This window comes from Callithrix jacchus, chromosome 21, assembly GCF_049354715.1.
Source record: "Callithrix jacchus isolate 240 chromosome 21, calJac240_pri, whole genome shotgun sequence".
Classification (NCBI taxonomy): Eukaryota; Metazoa; Chordata; class Mammalia; order Primates; family Cebidae; genus Callithrix; species Callithrix jacchus.
In genome coordinates, this window is record NC_133522.1 from 7,762,629 (window position 1) to 7,776,658 (window position 14,030).

General features: G+C 35.4%; 1 long non-coding RNA gene across 1 annotated transcript; it reads left to right on the forward strand.

Annotated features, from left to right (window-relative positions):
• Window positions 1-251: 251 nt before the first annotated feature.
• LOC118149899 (uncharacterized) lies at window positions 252-13,376 on the forward strand. The gene is made up of 3 exons (XR_004737648.3): window positions 252-479; window positions 8,899-9,007; window positions 9,796-13,376. It is a non-coding gene; the product is annotated as an uncharacterized LOC118149899 (long non-coding RNA).
• The last annotated feature ends 654 nt before the right edge of the window (window positions 13,377-14,030 follow it).

The window sequence follows — 14,030 nt, forward strand, 5'->3', positions numbered from 1 at the left end:
ATAGATACAATTAGGTTAAAAAAATATGACGAGGCTGGGCTCTGTGGCTCTTGCCTATAACCCCAACACTTTGGGAGGCTGAGGTGGGTGGACCACTTGAGGCCGGGAATTGCAGATCAGTCTAGCCAACACGGCAAAATCTTGTCTCTACTAAAAATATAAAAGCTAGCCAGGCATGCTGTGACACACCAGTAATCCCAGCTGAGGCATGAGAATTGCTTGAACCCAGGAGGCGGAGTTTGCAGTGAGCTGAGATCATACAACTGCACTTCAACTTGGGCGACAGAGCAAGACTCTGTGTCAAAAAAAAAAAAACCCTTAAAAAACAAAGCAAAAAAAGCCCAAACCAAAGCAAACCAAAAACAAAACAAAACAAAAACCCAACTATGATGATAAACAAGTAAAACAGCAACCACACAAAACCTTTGTGGAGAAGAGAGAAAAGGGGATAAAGGAAGACCACATAGAGAATTTCAAAGGTAAGTCCACATTATAATGTCTTCACCTAAAGGATAGGTACGTGGGGTTTTGTTGTTTATGTACTGGTTTTATTTATGTTTTAAACACATTTAAAAAAATATTATTTTACATTAATGCCACATTTAATCAAAGCAATTAAATGAAATGTCTCAATGGTATTGCTCTAACTGAAGAAGCTGGACTTAACTATGACTGTTTTTAAATTAATGTAGTTGGACATCTAAATAGTTGGGCAATTTCACAGCTACATGAGTCTTTATGTCTGTATCTATGTAAAAATGGGTACAGATGCAAAGGAGTAAAATACGCTGTACATGTCAGGATGCCTGCACTACACAAGCCGCTTTTAAAAATAACCTCTCACCCATACCTTGTTCTGGGAAGCTGGTGTTTGTTTGTTTGGCTTTTGTTTCATTTTTAAATGTAACCACATGGTTCTCCCTTCATTTCAGTGATTAATGAGGAGGGTTTTTTTTTTTTTTTGTCTTTGTGTCATGTCAAAGTAGCCCGTTCAAGGGCTAGCTAGTGGTACATGGCCATTAGCTGCTATAAAAAGATATATTCTTTCAGTGACCTGATTTTCTGGAAGACGCATAAAGGCCACGGCCATTGGCAGCAGCATGTGGAGGACGAAGGGCTAGAAGAAGCCAAAAAATTTTATCAGACAAGATCAGCTAGAGAGACCAAGTGACACAACAGTATTGAGATAGCGACATCTACAACTCAGTAGAGGAATTAATAAGTGAGGCAATGGGAATAAACTCAGAGAAACAGCAATCATAGTAAAAACAACGTGAGCTGTCACGAGAAAGTAGGAAAGTGTGTTTTATCACCGAGTGCAGAGGAACAGTCCTTGGGGCGGCCTTGCTGCCTGAGAATTTTTCAGTCCACATTAATTCCTCTTCTCCTTGGAATGACTCCAGTGGGACACTGTTCCCTGCAGAGAAAAAAAAAAAAGCCAGATTAAAGTAAAAGATAAAGTTATGCATAGAATGTAATTTTGTATTACTTTTACTGACAATTCATTTTATTTTGTCTTTTACCTCCTAATTTTCCCTTCTTTTTTTTTTTTTTTTTTAAATGTGAAGTTGTGTTTTCTTACTGTGTTTAAGGTCTTCTTGTAAGCCACCTGTAACCATTCAGCATATTATTTTGTACAAAAATAAACTTCCTTAGGCAGAATAAAAGAGTAACAAACTCTCTACAAACAGTCTGGAAACTCACCAATAATTACTTATTGGAAGTAATGCAAAAAAAGTTTTGATGGCACATTTGAACAAGGGAGTCCTATGAAGGAAACACACAGAGAAGAGGAACATCTGTTGTGTGTCTCCCTCAGGAAGATGAAAGCAGGGGACAAATGTGGCTTTCCTTTTCTGTTTGGTGGGAATAAGAAACTATAGACAAAGAGCCATAAAAGTGTACAACATTCTTAGATTTTTTATTCAGAATTTTCTATTTTCCCAAAGAGATTTGGGGCAAAAACCATAAAGTTAAAAAGCCTACAATTTTGTTTGGGAATAGTAAGGAAAGGTACTGCAGTTTGATGGTGACAATGCTTTGTGAAATGCAACCATTTACCCAGGTAGGTTTTGGGAGAAATGGATGATCTCACCTCTTGAGAAATAAAATTAATACATTTTCATCCACTCCTCCATTTTGGAGGCTAATTCTAAGAAAGAGAGAAGAAGACAACTTTGAGTCCTGAAGTGATATTGTGCTTTGTAACGCCACATTAGGAGGGGTTCCCACAGACAGACACAGGCAGAGGCTTTTGTTTTTTCTTTCCCTAATGGTAAGAAAGGAAGCTTTTCTATACTTTTTAGTCTTTGGCAACACACCCAGGAGGCTGGTCTTTGAACTCCTCCACATCCATTCCCACAGATACTAAATTTATCTAGAGCAGACTTTGGCTCCAAACTCAGAACAGATGGAGAGAGACATGCTGTCTAAGAAAAGCAGAAATGACAAAATTGCATTCCGGTTTGAATGTTCTTCATTAAGAGTGTTTATTGTGTTAATGCTGTGACTACATCATCCTACTCCAAGGGTAAGTGGCCACTGGTCTGAATATGGCCGGAATAGATGAGCAATATGATTTTAATTATTTTCTTTTGATGAGCCAACAATAAAGTAAAGGATAAAATGGAGAGGAAAATAAGACAGGGAAAGAAAGATTGGTCTCTCCCTAGAGAGTCATGCTCCTTAGGTCTAGGGAGTGGCAGGCACTGGTCTAGAGAAGTGCATGTGGAAATCTGCATTTTATTTAAACTTAGGTCAGTCTTATTAGCAGACAAATGGGAAGAACCTTGCCCAAATTCTTTTTCCTTCCTGTGAGTGCATGGAGACTAAAACACAAAACATACCAAAAGTCACATGGAGAACAGGAAAAATAAATGGACCTGTATTAAATTGTTTAAACTTTGTAAGAGAAATTGTAAGTTTTCAAGGATGTAGCTCTGAGAGTTCTAGGTTAGATTGGAGTTTATTTCTGCAATGAAAACTGAACAGTGATAAATTCAATTGGTGGATCAATTCTGACGAACTCCAGGATGTACCCTAGACCTTCGTGAATGAGTAGGTTTCTTGACTGCCAGAATAGATTCCAAATATCCAGAGTATCCTGCACTTTCTCTGACATTCCTTCTCAGTATTTGTGGAAATTGTATACTGAGCTAGTAAAAATTAAGAACCTATTTTTCATTAGCATTACGGCCAATTAAAGTGTAATTCTGATTTCCTATATTTTGCATTATGCATTGAATCTTTTACACCATGTGATGGGAGTAGCTACAGCCAATTCAGTTCTTAAGTCAGTGAGTGTTTTTAAAATTTGAATGGGATACTATTTACCTGGGGCAACTCTATAGAATTCTGATTTAATTCACTAAATCTGGGCTGGGATTCTGAATGTCTATTAAGCTCCAGTTTATGGTATTGTTGCTGGTTCCAAAACCATACTTCAAGCAGCAGGGGTACAGGTGACAAAAAGATGCACTTCTTGTATCAAATAGCTCCCTAATGAATTCCTATACACTTATACATTTTTATTAATTACTTTTGGAGAACATTTAAAGAAATTAAAATTCTTAAGTCAAAGGAGAAATACTGGATGTAATACCTGTACTGTATTTTAATTTTTATTGTAAATATGACAATGGTATATCAGAAGAAAACTCAGGAAGAAACCAAGTACACGTACAAATAAAATTATTTTTGTGCATAAATATGTAACTTTTTTAAATTTACTGTTAATCATTTAATTCAGTCTCAATAGTCTTTTTCTCAGACATCAACTTATTTAAGAAGCTGTAACAGAGTTCCTGTACTATTTTGGCACTCATTAAATATTTGCTAAATGAAGGAATAAGTGAGGATTGTGTTTAGAAGTTTTACGCTTTATGGCAATTATATATCATAATTAATTATTATTTTTTAATTGTAGTTTAGTTCCTGGGGTACATGTGCAGGTCATGCAGGTTTGTTGCATAGGTACATACATAACTAGGTGGTTTGCTGCCTCCATTCTCCCTTCATCTGTATCCAGCATTTCTCCCCATGTTATCCCTCCCCACCCTCCCCACTCCCTGCTGTCCCTCCCCTAGCTCCACCACCAAGAGCCTCCAGTGTGTGATGCTCCTCTCCCTGAGTCTATGTGTTCTCATCGTTCAACACCTGCCTATGAGTGAGAACACACTGTGTTTGGTTTTCTGTTCTTGTGTCAGTTTGCTGAGAGTTATGGTTTCCAGATTCATTCAAGTCCCTACAAAGGACATGAAGTCATCGTTTTTTATGGCTATGTAGTATTCCATGGTGTATATGTGCCACATTTTCTTTGCCCAGTCTATCATTGACGGGCATTTGGGTTGGTTCCAGGTCTTTGCTATTGTACACAGTGTCAAAATAAACATATATGTGCATGTGTCTCTATAATAGAACCATTTATAATCCTTTGGGTATATACCCAGTAATGGGATTGCTGGGTCAATTGGAATTTCTACTTCTAGATCCTTGAGGAATTGTCACACTGTCTTCCACAGTGGATGAACTAATTTACACTCCCACCAGCAGTGTAAAAGTGTTCCTATTTCTCCACATCCTCTCCAGCATCTGTTGTCTCCAGATTTTTTAATGATCGCCATTCTAACTGGCATGAGATGATACCTCAATGTGGCTTTGATTTGTGTTCCTCTAATGACCCGTGAAGATGAGCATTTTTTTTATATGTTTGTTGGCCTCATATATGTCTAAGAAAAATCCTAAAATTTGAGAGATGGAAGGAGGAGAAGCAGAGAGATATTGAAAAAAGAGGATTCAGTAATAGATTATATGGTTTAGTTTTGTGTCTCTGCTCAAATCTCACCCTGAATTGTAGTTCTTATAATCCGCATGTGTTGTTGGAGGGACCTACTGGGAGGCAATTGAATCATGGGGGTGGTTTTCCCCATACAATTCTCATGATACTGAGTGAGTTTTCACTCCATCTGATGGTTTTATCAGGGGATTCCCCCTTCACTCGGCTCTCATTCTTCTCCTTCTTGCTGCCACATGAAGAAGGATGTGCTTGCTTCCCCTTCCAAAATATCTGTAAGTTTCCTGGGGCCTCCCCAGCCCTGCAGAACTGTGAGTCACTTAAACCTCTTTCCTTTATAAATTACCCAGTCTCAGGTGTGTTTTATTTAGAAGCATAAGAAGAGACTAATATCATAGTGTCCATCAGTTGTGGGTTAGGTTAATAACATGGCAGCAAAAGTGTCAAGGTGAGACATCACAGAATACAAAGATAAATTATGTGATGTAAGAAATTTAATTTAATGCAATTTCTTTATTTAAATTTGAGATAAACTATGCTTACTTTAAAATGTTACCCAATGCAGCCCTACATTTTTCCCTCTTCAAGAAAGAAAATCTTAAACAAAATCCCTATTACACCTGCCCATCACAAGTCAACTACAGCTGCTCTCATTCCCGGTCCCTCATGTTGCCATTATGAGTGCACGCACAAGTGCTTGAATACAAATATCCTCTATCTCAAAGTCAACCTCTCTTGTCTTCCAGATTTCAGAGAATATGTCCCATTTTCTCTACCTCCTAAAGCTTCTTGACCACAATGTGCTGCTTAATTTTAGTTCTAATGTCAAGATTTATCCCTACACTGACCATATTAATTATTAGTTGTCTCATCAGTAAAGTGTGTGTGTTAATAAGATAATTTATGTGTTAAATAAAAGACAGCTGATTGAAAGCTAGACAACTCAGGCTCTCCTCTCTGCTTTTTCATTATTCCTGTGTGTTTCCTTACGGAAGCCACATAATATTTCTTGGTTTCAGAATGGAAGTGGGCCATCAATCTCTCTGAACCTGCATCTCTAAATTTGAGCTCCTTGTAGATTTTTTAATAAATTCACCTTGGTAAAGTAACCAAAGTAACATTACTACAGAGTGAAAGTCACAGACATTTGACATCTCTAATTTCTGTTAAAAAAATCTTTACAGGCCTCTTTCACAGTGCTAACATATACATGACACAATCAAAGTTTGAAGATAATGTCCTTGAAAAGAGTGACTGTTTCTATAAAAAGAAATCTGACTTTATATCATGTTTTATCACATTTTTTAAAAACTATGAGTGATATGCAGGATGTATTTTATTAAATTCTTGGGAACTTTGAAATAAATATTAAGACAGAGGTAAATTTTATTGTATATAGGTTTTAACATTTTCTACAATAGATATATCTTTAAAATAATCTTAATATTCTATGAGAAATATATCTAATATGCCTATATTTGTTTGACATTTGTTTTAATATAAATACCAAAGTCTTTAAGAAAAAATTCAAACTTAAATTATGTTCTTTTATGGTTTTTCAAACTTTGGCTGCAAATTTATTATGTAAGAGTAAATTCTAGTCACATGTACAGTTTAGAAGGATGGACAAATGTAAAACAAGAGGAACTAGAATTAGATTTCATCATGGATTTTGGTTTGTTTGGAGTGATAGCAGATATATGCACAGAGGGAGTCAATGTCAGTTGAATACAGAAAATCCTAGGTCAGGCTCACGTTTTTTAAGATAGGGTCTCACTCTGTCACCCAGGCTGGAGTGCATTGTCACAATCATAGGTCACTGCAGCCTCAAACTGCTGACCAGGCTCATTAATATGTTACCTTTGGGAATGGAAGAAGAAAAAATGTGGATTTTTTTTGAACCTCATTTAAGAAGTATTTGGCAACCTTTCTTTCAGAGGAAACTTTGATTATTTATTTTAATATTTTAATACTTTACAGTTTATATATTATTCATCTTTTTTTCCAATGATTCTGAAATATTGGGAGCTTTCTAAAGGATTTGTATGTTTTGAATCACTTCAATCTTAAAAAAAAGGTCAGAAGAAAATTTGGGTTTAATGTGTAACAGTTAAATATATGATAGTGCAATTAGCGCATGTGGAATTATATGTGTATGTGCATTAATTTATTTATATTTATTTCTCTGACTATAAAAGCAAATGTAAATTCAGTACAATTTTCAAGTACCTCTATGAAGGCCATATTTTTGCCACTTAGCAAAGGTAGCTATATAAACTCTGGGAAAAAAATCCCAGAGCCCTCAAATACTGTGAAGTAAAATTGAAGTAACCTCACATTTAACTAGAGTTGCCTTGAATGATCTTTGAGTCTTCATATATTTGAAGATGACACTAAGAAGGACCTATTTCTTTAATGATTTTCTTGAGAATTATTATCACTGGTTAGTGTAAAACAATCTCAGATTTTTGAAATATATATTATAAAAGATTCTCATAGCAATATATCAATTGAAGGAATAATTGACCTTAAATAAATCTGAATGACAAGTCACTTTAATGCAAAAATTACAGTCTAATTTGTAAATACATTATGGAAATAAAATTAATCCCAGTTAATGTTAACTTACTGAATATGTCATTAGTAATCATAACATTTTTTATGTATTATTTAAAAAATATCATTAGTGCATAACTAAATTAATAAAGTTGTTTCAAAGAGTCTCTATAAAAATTATCAAAGGAAATTAGTGAGATAATACAACACACTATTTTGTCAAAAGCTGTTTATACTACTTGGGAGGCTGAGGCAGAGAGATAGTTTGAGGCCAGGAATTTGAGATCAGCCTGGGAAGCATAGTGAGACCTCATCTCTACAAAAACTTAAAAAGCTTTGGTGAGGCATAGTTACCCATGCCTGTATGGCTACATGAAAGGTTAAGATGGGAGGATCACTTGAGCACAAGAGTTCCAGGCTGCAGTGAGCTACGATCATGCCACTGCACTCCAGCTCCGGAAACAGAACAAGACTCCATCTCTCAAAAAAAAAACCAAAAAAAAAAAAAAAATTTATAAAACTGATGCAATATGTGATTTCTACTAATTGATACCTTCTGAAACATGAGAAATAACTACTGTTAAAATTTACCACTAATCTAAAATATTAGAACTTTTATAATTATCAACATATTAGTGATATTCCAACATTACACATTTTATTTTTCCATTGTAGTGAAACCTCTTCACAATTATTTGTCGAAATTCAATGCAACTCATAATACTTATGGCAGATTATTAAAACTTATGCAACTCAAGCACATTTCTCTGTAGTTCCTACTGATTTTTAATGCCAAGTGCTTTGATTTTGTTCAACAAATTGGGGCCCAGTTTCGCTTTGGAGATTTATTTCAAGAAGCTCCACTGAGCCCCAGAAATTTAGCTATTTACTACCTAACTTAGTTGACTGTTTTTGATGCCTGGCCTTTAGCAAAAATTTAACAACAGTTATCTTGTTCTTATCTTGTAATTAATTATACAAGGGAGTCTAGAAGTTCCTGCATCGTGGAGGTAATTAAAAATATTCTGAAAATCAAGATTAACAAGATTTGCAAGGGCATAAAGTGGATTATCTAAACGATCTACTTGAACATTTCAAGAATAAATGAGAACTTTAATTGGTGTTTGTAAAGACTTTTGCCATCCGTTTGACTAAAACCCATTCTGCTTCTACTTTCATCTTTTTTGTGTTTGTTTCACCTTTAGGATGATAAAAAGAAAACTTTAGTAATGGATTTTGCTTTATCAAAATTTAAATTCAAAGTTTCTTTTGTATTTAATTAATCTACATATGGAAAATGGAAAAATTTTTCAGAGTGCAATGATGATTAAATTCCCATTGTGTTTGTACCCTGGTGTCATGGATATTTTGATTATGAAAATTAAATCATATAACTTTTTATCTCTTATTCTGTTTCAAAGGCAGGAAGAAAAATAGTGCAAACATAAGGTCTTTTACAATGAACATGTTACACTTCTTTTGGACGTTTGATTTATAAAATAATCGACTGTATCTAAGAGAAATGTTGATTTTTCTTTTTTTTTCCCTAGAAGAGAAGAATTTCCCAAGGGGAGAAAAGACAAGAAACCAGACTTCCCTTTCAAAGAGTTAGCTTCACACAGACTAGAGTCATGGAGAAATGGGATTGAAAATGAAACGGTGGGAATTGGAATTCCTAAATTTCAACATTACTTACCTTTTTTGGGAAGGGCACACTGTGGGGTGCAGAATGACTGGTGTTCCAAAATTCTAACCCCACTCGGTAGAGGTGGCTTCTTGCTGGTGGATTCCGGGTTCTCAGATCAGATAATACCCTGGAAGTCCAACTTCTCTCCCCAGACAGTGTCAACTTTGTATCCACACATCATTTAGGGACTGTTTGATTATATTGAGTTAGTATGACATTAATAATAAGCTGTTGAAAAGAATTAAGAAGTAGAATCAAAAGATTTCTTTATTTCTTATTCTAAATATATGATTCTATCCAAAGATTTGTGTATCTTACTGATATCTAATTCCGTGTAAACTAGGAATGGGTGCATTTCATTTCATGATTCAAGTAATATTTTTAGTGATACTATCTCATATAGAGCACACTATGGAGCTGGGTGCAGTGGCTCACACCTGTAATCCCAGTACTTTGGGAGAATGAGGCAGGTAGATCACAAGGTCAGAAGAATGAGACCAGCCTGGCCAAAATGGTGAAACTCCATCTCTACTGAAAAAAATTAGCCAGGCGTGGTCATGTGTGCCTGTAATCCCAGCTGCTTGGGAGGCTGAGGCAGGAGACTCACTTGAACCTGGGAGGCAGAGATTGCAGTGAGTGGAGATTGTGCCACTGCACTACAATCTGGGTGACAGAGCTGTCTCGAAAAAAAAAAAAGCAGCACACTATGTTTAATTCATGCTAAGTTGTAACTGATCAATGTCAAATCCTTTCTTTATAGCATCTTTGACAAAAGGGAAGGGAAAGAGCAAGGGAGCAAGGCTGCTCTTTCTGGGAAGACGAGGAATAGGAAAACATTGCCTAAGTGTTTTACTGAACAGAACTTCTGCCCCTGCATAACTAAAATGTGACAACACCCTTTCAGATGGTCTCTGCTTCACTACAAACCACCTGGATACTCTACTCACTATCCTAAATGCATTTAACATCACAACACATTAGCAAGTAATGATGTTTTAATGAGATTTTATATAGGAAGAGAATAGGAATATTTCACTATGTACCCAAGTGAAAACATAATATGCTTCCTCCAGATTATGGTGGTTTTTTGTTTCAAGTTCACTAGCCATCTCATTTCTCCTTCTTCCTCCCTCATGTGTAATCTAAAATTGTTTTTCTGGTTCTGAATAATTCTGCTCTGATCTCACCTTATATTCTCCAATGAAGTGATAGACAGGCTCATCAATTGTCACTTCATCTGGGAGCATCAACGGTCACTTAAGAGTGGCTATTGGATCTCTGATATCCTACTCTAGATGGCTTATCAAAATTTCTGTTTAACAGAAATAGCTTCTTCCTGTGTGGGGACTTAAATTGGCTTAGAGAAAGTGATTGCTAAGGAAAAAGTTTCATGTACTTTTCTATGTATGTTTGCATATGTGTGTGTATGTGTGTATATACACACAAGTGATAAAGGTTTAACAATAGATATATGCGTGTGTGTGTATGTATATGTAGATATGAATATACACATACATATATGTGTACATATAGCCACACACACATACACATATATGTATATAGTTCTACACACATATACACGTATATGTATATAGTTCTACACACATATATATCTTTATTGTTAAACCTTCATCACTTTCTTTCCCAGTCTGATAAGCAGGACTGGACAAACTTAAAGAAAATCCTTAGGGCCTCTTTATCTTATTTCCATTACCATAGTATGAATATATAACAACTGTATTAGTTCGTTCTGACATTGCTATAAAGAACTACCTGAGACTGGGTAATTCGTGATGAAAAGAGGTTTACTTCACTCATAGCTTTACAAGGCTGAAGAAGCCTTAGGAAACTTGTGATCATGGTGGATGGCAAAGAGGAAGCAGGTACATATTCACATGATGATGGGGGAGAGAGAGAGCAAAGGGGGAAGTGCTACACGCTTTCAAACCACAAGAACTGGTGATAACTCACATCACCATAACAACAGGGGTCATTCGCTCCCACAACTAGTCACCTCCCACCAGGTATCTCCCCCAACATTGGGGATTACAATCTAACATGAGATTTGAGTGGGGACACAGGGCCAAAGCATATCAGCAACTGACCTTCTTTCTCCTTCTTCAAATTGTACCCACGCATTTGCTAAATGAAAGGAACTGACTAAATTCAAAGTCCCAAAATGTCCCTCATACCATGTCCTTTGGCTCTCCATGATTTTTACTTCCTTTACCCTTCACTCATGGTGTCATCTTGAGTTCAAAAATGACACATTTTAAAATGATGAGGAGCAGAAGGAAAGAGATCTGTGTTCCTCCATCAGTGGAGCAGAACGGCATTATATGTCCTCCTTATCTTTTTTGTCAGTGTTTAAATATGGTAGATTTTTGTGGGCACAGAGGCTCACATCTATAATCTCAGCACTTTGGGAGGCCAAGCTGAGTGGGTCACTTGAGGACGGGAGTTTGAGACCAGCCTGGCAAACATGGTGAAATCCCATCTCTTCTAAAAATACAAAAATTAGCTGGGCGTGCTGATGCATGCCTGTAATCCCAGCTACTTAGGAGGCTGAGTCATGAGAATCACTTGAGCCTGCAAGGTGGAGTTTGCAGTGAGCTGAGATCACACTACTGCACTTCCGCCTGGGTAACAGAGTGAGACTTTCTAAATAAATAAGTAAATTCAGTAGATTGAAGTTCAGAAGTATCAGTTTTTCCTGATGGTGATAGTTCTCTTTAAGGCACAGAATACACAGATTTTGCTTTTGTTTTAATTATTTTTTAATTTTTAGTCATTTGGAAATATATTGATGCTACACAGTAACATTACAGAAAAAAAAAATAGTCACCAAAAGACTCCAGAATGTCTTAAATGTGTTTACCATATCTTTAATTTTAATTTTCTATGATATTTCCACTTCTGGAACTTATTCTTTTTTTAGGGTATTCAAAATGTAAATGCAGGGGCACATTGTATTAAGGCAAGTTTTTACCTGATGTCTGTTTTTCTTGGGTAACACTTAAACCACCAATCAAATAAACGAAAATGCTATTTAATACCTAGTTGACTACATCCAGTTCTGTCCCTAAGGAAATGGGATAATTTCTTGGTCTATTAAATTTTTTAGAGTTCAAAATTGTCTTTTTTAAAAGATGTTTTAGTGTTACATTAGGTTATCGTAGGTTACAATGCAGCAAGATATAAGGACAGTTACTCAGTTGAAACATTTATTTTTGTCAGTTGCTCTTGTGAGCTGGTGTTTGATTTCAAGAAAACAAGGAGTGCATATCAATGACGGCCATTCTCCAGGTGCTGCTTCACGGTGAAAGTGACACCAAACTGAAGGGTAATTTGAAAGGGTTGGGAAGTCTCCAGCTAGTTATTTTTTCAGGCCAGTTTACTGTGACTCATCACATTTCTCTTAAATAAGCCACACTTACCAGCGAAGTACAACTTCCGTTGTATCCACATCACATTCCACTTCTACTGAGGATATCTTTCGATATTTTCTCATCACACTGTTCAGCAAATCACTACAATGTGACACAAAAATTAATATACCCTTTGCATTTTCCATTCATGTTTCTTTTTGTTGACATTGTTCTTTTTAAAGTGACATCTTTTCTAAAAATACGAAAGCATTTTAAATGAAGAATAAAAATATTTTTATTAATTTTTAAGAAAGTTCCCTCAGCTTGAGTTTCACTATCAAAAAGTAAAACCCTCAGCAGTTTCTTGTATATCCTTCCAGAAAACTTGCATAAACACATCTATATTACACATATTGATTGTACCTTGTTTTCTGTTTTACTTCATTTTCATTACAGCCCTACTTTCTTTTGTTTTTACTTCTATATCTCTATTAATCTATGCCTTCAAAGAGCTACATTAAAAAAAAAGATTCCCTATGAATAATATTTCTAGTTTCTGTAGGCTTCCCAAATAATGCACGTTGAATAAATCATTTGTTACTTAGATATTAAATATCGTGGTCAATTGTTTCAGTAAGAAGACAGTTGAGGTATTTTATTTTATGTATTGATTTCATGAGAAAATATACATAATGTTAAAATATGCTTAACGTTATTTTAAACATTTACTAGTTTTTAAGTATTTTTATGTTGCAAAACTGCTTTTCTTCTTTTTTGGCTGATTTACAAATAATTATTTTTATTTAAATCTAAATGAATATTTTTGTGACAATAAATGTTAAGTCTTTTCCCAAAAGAATGCTTTACCTTTTCTTTTGTCTAAATGTTATGACCTTCAAAGATTCATTGTGTTTTAAAAATATCTTTTCATTTTGTTGCTAATGTGATTAAAACACTTATTTCTATGTTATAGTATATGTGTGTGTGTGTGTGTGTATATATATGTACATATATATATATTTATTTGGCTTCACAAATTTCTCATTCTCTTCATCTTTATTCTTACCTATATTCTACTTTTCCATCCAGATAATTTTCCTTTTGCAATAACAGCTCCTTGTAATATTGTTCTCAGTACAGGTCTGATGATAATGACATGAGATTTGGGTGGGGACACAGAGCCAAACCATATTATTCTGCTCCTGGCCCCTCCCACATCTCATGTCCTCACATTTCAAATACCGTCATGCTCCTCCAATATTTCATTAAAGTCTTAACTCATTCCAGCATTAACTCAAAAGTCCACAGTCCAAAGTCTCATCTGAGACAAGGCAAATCCTTTCCATCCATGAGCCTATAAAATCAGAAGCAAGTTAGTCTCAGCTTTTTGTTTGCCTGAAAATTTCTTTATTTTGGAGAAAATTTCTCTCCACTATGTTTAGAGAATGTAGATATTTTATGTCAATCTGCAGTTAACTAACACTGTGTTCTACAGTAACCCATCTATAAATTCTAAATTCGAGACACTGTATTTTTGGAAGGAAGTATCTGATGATGATTCTCCCCTTTTACCTATTTCATTACACGATTTGCTCATAGTTATTTCACAGCTTTTGTCTGCTGATGT